Below are 13,288 nucleotides of genomic sequence, written 5' to 3' on the forward strand. Positions count from 1 at the left end.
ATTGTAGCGAAAAAAGAGGATGGAACAGCGCATGGCTGTGGCTCGAGGGGTGGGGTCTGTGTCTGTGTTGTGACCTCGCTTTGCTGAATTTCTTCAGATTTTGGGTTGAGAAGGGGGGGGGGGGCTCAGAACTCGTCCTGGGGTGCGTGAAGAGACACTGACGTCACTGTCTGTCACTGAGGGTGGGCATAATGGAATGCTGGGGTGGGGGGTAGAGGGAGGGGGGTGGGGGGATGATGGATGGCTTTTTAAGCAAAAAGGATGATATGAATTTCAGGAAAAGGAATGCATGGCCACACAATACTATTACAAGAGGCTGTCGTCCAATGTGAAATCAACAAGAAAAAAATAACCTGGCATATGTGTGTGCGTGCATGTGTATGTGTGCGTGTGCGTTCATGCTTGCATGTGTGTGTGCGAGTGTGTGCGTGTTCGTGCATGTGTGTGCATGTGTGTGCATGCATGCTTGCATGTGTGTGTGCGAGTGTGTGCGTGTGTGTGCATGTGTGTGCGTGCATGCTTGCATGTGTGTGTGCGAGTGTGTGCGTGTTCGTGCATGTGTGTGCATGCATGCTTGCATGTGTGTGTGCGAGTGTGTGCGTGTGCGTGCGTGTGCGTGCTTGTGTGTGCATGTGTGCGTGTGTGTGCGTGCATGCTTGCATGTGTGTGTGCGAGTGTGTGCGTGTGCGTGTGTGTGTGCATGTGTGTGCGTGCATGCTTGCGATGTGTGTGTGTGGCGTGTGTGTGCATGTGTGTGCATGCATGCTTGCATGTGCGTGTGCGTGCGTGTGCGTGCGTGTGTGTGCATGTGTGCGTGTGTGTGCGTGCATGTGTGTGTGCGAGTGTGTGCGTGTGTGTGGCATGTGTGTGTGCTTGCATGTGTTGTGGGTGTGTGTGCGTGTGTGTGCATGTGTGTGCGTGCATGCTTGCATGTGTGTGTGCGTGTGTGTGCATGTGTGTGCGTGCATGTTGCAGTGTGTGTGCGAGTGCTGCTGTGCATGTGTGTGTGCGAGTGCGTGCGTGTGCTGCTGTGTGTGCATGTGTGTGCGTGCGTGTGTGTGCGTGTGTGTGCGTGCATGTGTGTGCGTGCATGCTTGCATGTGTGTGTGCGTGCGTGTGCGTGTGTGCATGTGTGTGCGTGCATGCTTGCATGTGTGTGTGCGTGTGTGTGCGTGTGTGTGCATGCATGCTTGCAGCCGTCTCTCTCTGTGTCATCTGCATCAGAAATGACTGAATGACTAATTGACGGACAGACTGCTATCTATAGCAGATAGATAGATATATAGATAGCCGGCTGTAAGACTGCATTCAGACCAGATCAGGCAGCACGGCACCTTCCCGCAGGGTTGTGCAGAGGTGTGGGCGTGTCACTAAATGGCCCGTTTGTGTGATGCCATGTTGTGAACTTTAACCCCCCCCCCCCCTCCATTTCCTGTCCGCTAACTCAAACAAATGGTCACAAACCGAATCAAGCTTCTTGCTATCGTTATTTTGCAGCGTAGACTGCAAGCCAGACGCAGACGTCGAAGCTGGGTACACAAAATAAACCAAACGGGGACACAACTGGGAGATCGGCCACCGCAGCGTGACAACTTACGTGATTGGCCACCGCAGCGTGACGTCGGGTTGCGTTCCGGCAAAAGCTGATCCTGGTTCTACTTCTTCCCGCACGGCAGCTGCGGTTTTTTCTGCACCCCATGCGGTCCCCACTCCTGCAGCCTAAACGCACTACCCCCATTCAGACGAGTGGGAGGAACTGCCGTTTCTCCTGCGTTGCCCGATCTGGTCCGAACGCAGCCTAAGACAGCTCAGCACGCGTCGCCGCTCCCGTCCCCTCAAAATTTCGCTAAAAAAAGAAAGAAGGAAAAATCACTCGTTCTCACAATGAACGTGTGGCTGCGTCCACCTTGGCCGTCCGCCTGACAGGGAGCTTGTTGCTAATTAGCAGCGAGCTGACAGTTTGTAACAGGCTTGTAAAACGGCTTCGATTTTTTAGCACGCATGATTGTCTCTCTTTTTTTTTTGTAATTAACCACATGAAATCTGTTGGCCATATTTCGGTGTCAATGCGGTACACGGGGGGCATCGTGTTTGTCTCGTGACCCTCTTGCCCCTCTGCAGTGCACCCCCGGTTTGCTCCCTGAGCGAGCGCCATTTGTCACCGATCTGATTTAATTTCTCTCGTCCATCTGTTATTTTTCTGCATTTCGTTTCTTTTTCTTTTTTTGCACCACCAGCCACCGAGCCACCCCTCCACCTCCCCCCCCCCCACTCTCACCACCGCGTCGAGCTCCCTGCCTCGCTCCGTCTCCTGGCAGCATGCCAAGTGCTCAGACATGCAAGGGGAGGGGCAGGAGCACCACCCATATGCAAATCAGCCCCATCTTGATTAGATACAAAGCTGCAAAATCAATTGAATTCAGAGAAAAGGGGGAGAAAAACAGTGACATTTCAGGGGTTTTTTGGGTCGGGGGGGTGGGTGGGGGTCGGGGTGATTGTTGGTGAAAACAAACGTTCCTTCGTTTTTCACGAGAACAGGTTGCTGAAAGGGCAATAGGGTTTGTTTGAGGGCTGGGTGGGGGGGTGGGGGGGGGGGGTGAGGGGGTTCAGGTCTTCACAGGAGGGAGGGTGCCACAGGGGGGTTAAAGACACACCAAGGATTAGGATGCGAGCGCTCATTCTGTGTGACAGGAGGCTGGAATTACAGACGCACTCCCAGAGCACGAGCATCTCCTGGCTGTCGCGCCAAGAAAAACGAGACAGAAATGGCTAAAGAGATGCAGAGACGGAGGGAGTGAGAGATAGAGAGAGAGAGAGAGAGAGAGAGAGAGAGAGAGAGAGAGAGAGCGGGTGAGAGAGAGAGAGCAGGTGAGGGAGAGAGAGAGATAGAGAGAGAGGGTAAGAGAGAGAGAGGACGCGCGGTGAGAGAGTGGGAGAGGTGAGGGTGATCGGTAGAGAGAGCGAGCGGTAGCGAGAGAAGAAAATAGATGAAGAGAGAGGGTGAGGAGAGAAAGAAGATGATAGAGATGATGGGGGGTGGGGGGCTGCTGATGAATGGTGTGGGGGTGTGTGGCATCACACAGGTCAGAGAGAGAGAGAGGGAGTGCTGGCATTCAGCCAAATCTGGAGGAATGTGTGGCAGAAATGAGTGGGGGGGGGGGTGCATATAATTAATCATGTGCCAGAGGTGGCTGTTACTCCCAGACAGTGCATGGGGTGTGGAAGCTGGCTAGGCTGAGGGGGTGGGAACAGGGCTGCCACAGGAACACAACATGTCTGCTTTACAAAGGCCTAGGTAAGGGGGGGGTAAGGGGGGGTGCTAGTTACATCATTATCTCTAGGCTTCTCTTGCTTAATATGCAATGTTCTACATAACAACGCTTAAACAAAGAAAGGGGGGATGATAATATTCCTTCTGTTGGAAATGACACTTTTTGAATTGTTAACTAATGTAGTGATCGCCCCTAATTTTAAGCATGTTCCCCATCCCCATTACTGGTTCCCATGTAAGCTGAATGTTTTCTAAGATACCTCAATTACCTTACTTTACAGGTGTCATCAAGCTGTATGACCTCATTATGCTTGAGATCATGAGTGTGACATTGTCATAACTTATCAATTCAGTTGTCATTTCAGAGTGACAGACTGAGGAAATATTTTGCCATACTGATGGCAAGTAATGTACCTTTTCAAGTGAGTTTCATAATGTTTTATACATTCGACCAAACCATCGGCAACATAACAAAGCCTGTCAATGTTAAGAATTAACTTGCATCAACAACATTACAATGAGACAAAATCTGTTGGGGAAGGTTGTGGTGTCTACTTTCCAAGTAGATGTGCACTTCTACTGGACCAGTAGGTGGCAGCAGAACACAGTGTTTTCTAACATGGAGAATGCCCGGCTCATGTCTTATTCAAAAGGAAGACGACACAAATTCTTCCCTAAATTAAGAAAATTAATTTGGCCATGTTCTCCTGAAGTATTTATCTGGAAACTGTTAAATATTCCCTGCTTCTGGACAAAAATCAACACAGAATGATTCAATTAGGGCCAACCACACAGCCCAAACTGAAGATTTTTTTTTTTTTTTTTTTTGGTTTACCTGATGCTGGTAAGCATGTTAAACATTTTAAACATTCTCCCTTAATTTGGGCATTTTTTGGGGATTTTATACCGTTTTATACTGTTCCTGCAGTCCAGTGTTGTTAGGAGCATTAACAGGTTGAGCTCTCCTGACTCCTGTTAAAAATCCACAAGCCGGTGCTCAGTAAAATTAGCCACCGGGTCAGATCAACTCCTTGATTCAGATTGTCCTAATGGATGAATAAGAGCCTTGTATGTGGAAGACTTACCCAGACACCATCATCTCAATGGCAACATTTTGTAAAATTGTAGCAACATTGCCACCTTGTGTTTGCATTTGTCATTGCATGCCTCCTGGCTAACTGTGGGAGAGGTTTTCTGTTTGCTCCCGATAGTTCGTCTTCAAGGATCTGCATATGGTTCTGCTTCTCAACGCATCATCGCACCTCTCCACCTGCTTTTCACTCATGTGGTCATTTATTTATTTATTTTTGAAGGAAAACACAAGTTAAGCTTACCTTATTTACATTTATATTATCAGATTTTCTCCCCTTATGGATATTATGCAAATTTGCCCTTTCCCGGGACTTGGTCACTGAGCACAGAGATTTGTTGTGGGGGGAAGGGGGGAAATAATAAAATTGCCCTCCAGAAAGAAAAAAATACCAAGTTTGGGTTTGTGGTCCTCATGAATTTGGTAATAACTCATTTTGTTTACTCTGTCCACTACAGCGTTGTAATGACATTGTGAGCAATGGTCACATTGTGTTAAATACGGCACACTCTTTTCTGAGCCTTCGTGTAAAGAAACAAACAAAGATATTCTAGATGTTATTTATATTTCAGCACCGAGCTTTTTAATCCTCTCCAAAATTTAATCACAACGTGTGTTTGGGATGTTGTGTTCCCTCTTCAAAGGCATATCTTTTAAGACCCCCACCCCCCGTCTGACGGGCGGGCTGGAATGAAAGTCAATTTTTAGGACTGTTTGATGTATTCAGTTAGATTTCGTTTATTCGAAAGCTCTCTCGCCGAGCGAGCCTGTGCTCTGTTCAACCGTGACTTCCCGGCCGATTGCAAATGGGCATCAAATAGGGGGTGTCTGGTCTGAGGAAAAGGAAGAGTACCGGAGCAAATTGCTTTCTGCCAGCATATTGCCAACGCCAGTCTTTATTCCTGGGGACGGGGAAGCGGCGTTCAGCCTATTACGGGCTCCGGGCGGCACCGACCTGCCCGATGAAATGCTGATGTGGAATATTTAACAGACACTCGAAGCGAAACCTAATAATATAATCAGGTAATAAGAAATTAATTTTCTCCTCGGCTGCACTTTGACTGCGGTGTTGATACAAGGAGAAGTTGTGGCGAGGGATTCGGGTTCTCTCCCGGATCCCCGACACACTCCGGTGCTTTTTAGCCGTACCCATGTTCTCCGCTCCAGCTCCACCACGCCGGTCCCCTTCGGGTGAGCTCTGCCGTTACGTGTCAGAGGTCCTCCCCCAAACCACCCAGCAGCCACGGGATCAAAGGTCACTTTGCAGGTTATCTGGCAGCACTGTCTGGAAGTCAGAAAAACCTTGACTTTTCTTATATTTATTCCACACAAGCACAATGCCTTTTTAAATTTATTTTTTATTTGTGATTTTTTTAATTCAATTTATTTTATTCTATTTATAACTGCAGGAGATGTGAAATATGTTTAACCTTGCCATGTCGAATATCCGCGCCTCTGTGGGCCGTGCTTATTTTGTTTAACTTTTTAAAGACGGTCCCTGTGAGATCCCGCAAATAGTGATTTTCTCCATTGCTCTCAGTGCGGCTTGTCTACCTGTTAATTAAGCAGCGGGAGTCCATTTGGTGTCAGGGCACTGGTATTTATTGTTCTCTCCAAGTCTGTCCCTGGCTCCAGACGAGGAGCCATCAATAACGGCGCGTGCGCCACGGTGCCAGGACGCTGTTCTGCTCCCGCCTGGCAAGCCCATCCGTCTCCCCTGGCCTGCGTGCGCCGCTCCACCTGATCGCATTTGTTATCCGCCGCTGCTGTTTATGAGCCCGGCCGCCCGACGCTGATGGAAATTCGCAGCAATATGCAAAAACGCGAAGGTAAATGCGAGTTGCCCCGGCAACGGCGGGGTTATTTCCAAAGCTCTGATGGAAATCAATGTCACGCGCCAGGCTCGTCCGTCCTCGGGAAAATTAGAAAAAGGGAGGGGGGGAGAAGAAAAAAAAAGAGAAAAGGACAAAGACGGATGCATCGAAGGAGGATAAATCGGGTTCTCTCCTTCTGCTCCTAAGGGCGCCGGGCTTCTTTTCAAAGCACGCGACACACGTTGCCATTTCATTAGCGCATTTTCAGTCATCATAAATTTACTGCTCTTATTTGCGTATGCACAAAGGAAAACAACCCCTCTGTTGTAAGGTTACAGAACCTAAAAGACAAATAAGTGCCTTCAGGGAGCTGTAAATTGGCTTCTTGACAGATGCGCCGTGCGTCCCTTCACACACCTTCATTGTGTTGTTTTGATTATGTAAACAGTGTCTGGTGGCGGTATAATTTGCGCATTGTTGAGGCAGTGTGGCATTGTGGTGCATCATACCAACGCGTATGTCGACTTGTTTGTTGTAGCTACTCGGGAAATATAAAAGGATTATTGGAGCTGAATGCTGCAGTTGCATTTTCCAGAGTATGTGCAATCTGGTGATTTAAACACCAATTACCTCTGCAGGTACCAGTGCATTGTATTGGCCTATAATGCCGTGAGTGAACAAGTCTTTCTTTGACATTAAGCACAATTGCCTCCCATACAGGTCAATGCCCTGTCTCCGGTACTGGAAAGGTATAACCACCGGCTCGTTGCCTGGAGGTTAAGAGTCGGTCACCAGGACTTGGGCTGATTTTTTTATTGCTGCATTTACATCAGCTGCCCAGGCGCTTGAAACAACGGTCGTTTTTGTCCTCTTAAACACACACAGTAACGATTTTTTAATTAAGCTACTCAAAGGAATGGATATGGAAGAGCTGGGAGCCAGAGGACCCCGGGTGTACTGGGGAACTGTGAACGGGGAAGTGCAGAATGGCTGCTGCGGAATCTAGTGCCACTGAGCTGTGTGTGTGTGTGTGTGTGTGTGTGTGTAGGTCTGTGTATGTGGTGTGTAGGCCTGTGTGCGTGTGTGTGTGTGTGTGTGTGTGTGTGTAGGTCTGTGTGTGTGTGTGTAGGTCTCTGTGTGTGTGTGTGTGGGTGGGTCTGTGTGTGTATGTGTGTGTGTGCGTGTGTGTGTAGGTCTGTGTGTATGTGTGTCTGTGTGTGTGTGTGTGTGTGTAGGTCTGTGTGCGTATGTGTGGAGTGTTGTGTGTGTGTGTAGGTCTGTGTGCGTGTGTGTGTGTGTGTAGGTCGTGTGTGTGTGTGTGTGGGTGTGGTGTGTGTGTGTGTGTGTGTGTGTGTGTGTGTGTGTGTGTGTGTGTGTGGTGTGTGTGTGTGTGTAGGTCTGGGTGGTGTGTGTGTGTGTAGGTTATGTGTGTGTGTGTGTTGTGTGTTGTGTGAGACTGTGTGTGTGTGTGTGTGTGTGTGTGTGTGTGTGTGTAGGTCTGTGTGAGTGTGTGTGTATATATGTGTGTGTGTGTGTGTGTGTGTGTAGGTCTGTGTGAGTGTGTGTGTATATATGTGTGTGTGTGTGTGTGTGTGTGTAGGCCTGTGTGTGTGTGTGTGTTATAGTGTGTTGTGGTGTGTGTGTAGGCTTGTGGTGTGTGTGTGTAGGTCTGTGTGTGTGTGTGTATATGGTGTGTGTGTGTGGTGTTGTGTGTTGTGGTGTGTGTGTGTGTGTAGTGTGTGTGTGTGTTGTGTGTGTGTGTGTGATATATGTGTGTGTGTGTGTGTACTGTTGTGGTGATATGTGTGTGTGTGTGTTGTGGTCTGTGTGTTGTGTGTGTGTGTGTGTTTGTGTGTGTGATTGTGTGTGAGTGTGTGGTTGTGTGTGTATATATGTGTGTGTTTGCGTGTGTGTGTGTAGGCCTGTGCGGGCGTTGCTGTCATTTGATGCCCAGGATGCTTCACGTTAACAGCGATCCACTGGCCGGCTCGCCTGCGTGTGACTCATCGGAGAGCGTCCTCTCTTCTCTGTGCCAGCTCTCCTTTGTCCCCCGGGTTGGAACACGTCCGATGTCAAGCCCAGTTCGCCCTCTTACCCTCCGCTCGGCTAACTGGAAATGACAGGAGGACTGGCGACTAAACACTGAGCCTTTGTGTTGTTTCGTTTTACTCTTTTTTTTCTTTCTTTCTTTCAACAGTTTTACTGCATGGGGACACTGAAGGTCAGCATTGTACTCACCAGCTGAGGAACACCATGTCCTGTTCGTACAGTGCTAAATGTCAGCTGCTTACTTTCTCTCACAGGCCATCTCTGTCTCTACTCTTTGGGTGTGGAACCACCGTGAAGTGCCGGTACCACAGACGCTGCTGAAATTCAAAGGGCAATCCGGAAAAAAACATCCAGGTACCCTGTTATGGACTGCAGTGGGAACGGCTGAAATCATTTTTGTTCCCCAGTCATGTGGATTCAAGGGTATAGAGAGAGAGAGAGAGAAAGGAAGGGAGCGGGAGAGAGAGGGTGAATGAGAGAGGGGGGAAAGGGGGAGAGAGATAGAGAGAGAAAGCGAGAGAGGGGTGAGAGAGAGAATGAGAGTGAGAGAGAGAGCCTGCATGACATACGACAGGGAGGTGCTGGTAGCGGGTTATTCAGGGGAAGGTCGTGGCTGTGGCGGAAACAGAGACGATATGGTTAATTAGGGCCCAGACGCCGAGCCACACACACACAATGGGTGTATTGACACGGGGGATGTTTCTGTGCCGTTATGTAAGAGAGATGAGCGGACCCTTTCACTTCCTGTGTGTACCGGTCCCGTGCCCGTTGGGAAAATTGGGAAGGGCGGGGGAGCACCGGGCACTCATGCCAGCCAAGCCCATGGCAGGGGTGTGCAGTAGACCCACAGAGGGCACTGTGACGAGACCATCTGTGAAACACGTACGATATTAGAGGAGATGTAGTGTCAGCATTGTGACTCATAAAGGTTAAATGTACATAGATTATTATATATAGATTGTGTACTTGTGGGTGTGTCTAGATATGAGCTCAAGAGGGCGCATACACTGTATGACACCCCCCTTCCGACCCCCCCACAACCCATGAACTGATATATATCTCCCTTCCTGACCTCCATGGCCAATCTCATTACACGTATGTACTGAGAGAGAGAGGCTCTTCAATACCGTCAATGGGAGGCATGACCAATGCATTCCAGAAGTGCAGTGCTTCTCTGTTTCCTGGTGAACAGCGTCCGCCACGGCTCGGCTGCGTTAGCGCTGTGGCGTCGGTCCATTTCGCCCAGCTGATCCAAGCCTGCCGTGGCAAAGGTTTACCTGTGCCTACAGGTGAGGGAGGACCGGTACGGCGGTACGGTACGGAAAATTTAAAATCCGACTCCGTCAGTAACGCGTTCGTTTGACTGATCCAAGAACAGTCCCGCAGCTTCGGCTGTGTTAAAAGTGGTATTAACGCGCGATAATTTATCATTAAAGTTTTAATTCGGGCAGGATTCCATCCGCCCGGGCTGTTTTTTTAATTTAATCCTTAAATAAACTCGGCGGCCGCCCCTGCAGCTGCCCGAGCCTCTTCGCTCTCCCTCTCTCTCCCCCTATCGCAGAACTCCTCGAAGGAAGGGAGCATTTTTCTCAGAAGGAAGCACGGAGCAGATAACTGCCAGATATTAAGCAGTAAAAAAGAAATGGCGCTGCCTGCAGAGCAGTTTGCCTCGCCGTGACTTTGGGTCCATAATGCATTTCCAGCGGGCGTCGGCTTTGGCTTTAAAAGCGCGAACATTTATGTAGCTGAATGCAATTCCATTCCTCGCTTTTATCTAGCCCCCTCCCTTCCAGGTCCAGCGTCTGCGGGTCTATAAAACATGTTTAGAGGGGCATTCTGGGACATTGCAGTCGGCCCGGGCTGTGGGTGGCCAGCTTGTCACCATTGGAATCTGACAGGGTGAATGTATTCGACTGCACCGTATGCCTGATGAGAATAATAGTTGGCTGTTTTTTGTGCTTTTGAAATGTTCACTAAGCCAACAAGATAAATATGTTATATTTCCCTTTTTTCAAATTTACAAAATGGGAAAATAATTTAAATTTATCTTTTGATTTACGGTATTCCATTTCTAAACACAGGCACTGCAAGTTTGACATGGTGTGTCTGTTCTGTGTGGATATTAACTTCAAACTTATGATTGGCAGATCACCCCACTGTTAAAATGTAAATGTCATGTAACTTATGCAATAATTATGGTCTCCAAATGACCAATACCAAATCCTCCTTTGGTGGGACATACAACAACTTCATTGCTTCATCTGCTTAATAAATTTTTAAAAATCTCAATGGAATTAAAATAGACTTAATGCCATAGTAATAGTTTTATTTGTTTTTAGGTATAATTGTGATTCCCCTTCCTGATTCCCTCTATTATTGCATATTTGTCACACTGAATGCGTTCAGGTCTAATATTACAAAATGTAAGTGAATGAGTGAAAAATGGAACTTTGTGGATGACAAGGGTCTTTCCTAAAGCAGATGTGGCATTTCACTGTAAGAACATCATAGCAACAGTCTAACATGGTGGTGGCAGTGAGATGGTGTAGGGATGCTTTACTGCCTCTTGACCTGGACAGCTTCACATAATTTAAAGAACCATGAATTCTTCTCCGTGGCAGAAAATTCTTAAGGGGAATATCTGGTTATCTGTCCGTGAGCTAAAATTATAGGAAGCGATTGGTTGCAATTATTGCAGCTACAGGTGGTGCAACCACATTATGTTTAAAGGATGCAATTACATTTTCACATGGGCGATATGGGTTTTTGTGAACTTTTTTCATTAAATAAGTTTAATTATCATTTAAAAATGTGTTTTGTGTTTACCCTTTTTGCCTAGAGATCTGAAACCATGCAGTGTGACAAATATGCAACATTAGAGGAAATCAGGAAGGGGATGAATACTTTTTTTTACAGCATTGTTTGGAAGCCCCTAATTGTAATCTACCTTTGGATGGTTTCACTGTGGCAACGCAGACAAAACGCATGAAAAGTACACTACTATACTGTTGTTTTCGGAGACTGACCGCTATGTCACTTTAGTGTTTATGGTACAAAAAAAAAAAAATGCACAGTCAAATCCGATCACCCACATTAGGCCATCTCTGAGATGAAACAGAGCATGTCGTTAACTGTGGTTGTTTTTAATTAGTATGACATGCTTGTAAGCAGTTAACATATGTCTGTACATTTTTAATGGAGCCCCGTCTTCAATAAGCTGTGTTTTCTCCCCCCTCCACGTGTACACAACTACGCACTGCTTGACTGAACAGCCTGCTAATGTACTGTGTCGTGTACTTTAGTTGAATAATCCAGGAAAGGAGAAGGATGCCATTTACGAACCAAAACTAACAGGGGAGTGAGCAAGCGGTGGCTGTTTGAACAGGCAAAAAAAACCTCACACAGTTTCGAAAATTGTGTCTCTAATAAGATTATGCAGTGTGAGAAGTCAAGATAAAGATTCAACCAATTTGGTCGAGGCTCCCCGGTCTGTGTTGGTTTCAGTTTATATGTGCTTGTGTGGTGTGAGCTTGATTCTGAGTGTAGAACTGAATTAATTGTGCTCTTAAAGTTTTTATTGCATTATGGCATAATTGAGTCCTTCCTAACACGTGCATTTAAGTACCTTATTAAATGTTCACTATGCGCTATCAAGAGTTTGTTCTCTGTGCCAAATATGAACAAACCCCAGCTTCACACACACACACACACACACAGATGCACACGCAGAAATATGTGCTCGCATAGAAACATGCACACACACCTACAAAACATGCACATACACACATAAAATATACATTCACAGATACACAGACATTCATAAACACGCTCACACACAAATAGACATTCACACACACATGTACATGCATACACACATGCACGCACATCTGCACAAACATGCTCACACACTCACGCACACACACACACACACGTGCACACAAACACACACACACACAAACAAGCTTACACAATGGCAGAGCTCTGAAGCACAGGTCTTGGACAATGTGGGAGGCACATCAAAGTATTCATTAATATCACACTTGAGGATCATCCATCAGAGAGAAGGCACGTCATCACTCAACAGATCTGATCACTTGAAGCTGTGAAATTTTGGCTTTAGCTACAGCTACAATGTAACTGGATCATGCAACTGCATACTAATGTACCATTTATAAGCTTCTTGTGCAGTTAAAAGTTTTAGGTCATTTGTATTTTAATAAATGAATTACATTACATTACATTACAGCCATTTGGCTCTTATCCAGAGCGACGTACAACAAAGTGTATAACCATAACCAGGAACAAGTATGACGAAACCCCTAGAGAGAAGTACCGGTCCAAGTGCAGGGAACAACCGCATAGTTCAACTTGGACCCTGATGGTTAAACTGATTAACACTAACAGCGAGAACGGCAACAACGCAATCTATGGAAAAAAAATACAAATAGTCGTTAAGACAGTTAATGCACCTAGTCACCTACGAAACAGCTGCCTAGTTACAACCCTAAGTTTAGTCATTTACAGGGGGGAAGGGAGGGAGGGGGAGAGGTGCAGCCTGAAGAGGTGAGTCTTCAGTCGTCGTTTGAAATGGGTCAGTGTCTCAGCTGTTCTGACCTCCACAGGGAGGTCATTCCACCATCGTGGGGCCAGAACAGACAGGAGACGTGTTCTGGAAGTGCAGGTGCGAAGAGGGGGAGGTGCTAGGCGTCCTGAGGTAGCAGAACGGAGGGATCTGGCTGGCATGTAGGGTTTGAATATCTTGTGGAGGTATGCTGGGGCTGATCCCTTGACTGCCTGGTATGCTAGGACCAATGTTTTAAATTTGATGCGAGCTATAACAGGCAGCCAGTGGAGGGTAGTGAGCAGGGGAGTTACGTGGGAGTGTCTGGGGAGGTTGAAGACCAGACGAGCCGCAGCATTCTGAATGAGTTGCAGGGGTCTGGTGGCAGATGCCGGTAGTCCAGCCAGAAGAGAGTTGCAGTAATCCAGGCGGGATAGAACCATTTCTTGGACCAAGAGCTGGGTTGAGTAGGTGGTGAGAAAGGGGCGGATTCTGCGGATGTT

At 47.3% G+C, this 13,288-nt stretch overlaps 1 long non-coding RNA gene across 1 annotated transcript; it reads right to left on the reverse strand.

Moving 5' to 3' along the window:
* Positions 1-5,223: 5,223 nt before the first annotated feature.
* On the reverse strand, positions 5,224-5,916 carry LOC135249002 (uncharacterized). Its single transcript, XR_010328538.1, has 2 exons — positions 5,792-5,916; positions 5,224-5,646 (listed from the first exon to the last, which is right to left on the reverse strand). It is a non-coding gene; the product is annotated as an uncharacterized LOC135249002 (long non-coding RNA).
* Positions 5,917-13,288: the final 7,372 nt, after the last annotated feature.

This window comes from Anguilla rostrata, chromosome 2 (assembly GCF_018555375.3).
Source record: "Anguilla rostrata isolate EN2019 chromosome 2, ASM1855537v3, whole genome shotgun sequence".
In the NCBI taxonomy this organism is placed as follows: domain Eukaryota; kingdom Metazoa; phylum Chordata; class Actinopteri; order Anguilliformes; family Anguillidae; genus Anguilla; species Anguilla rostrata.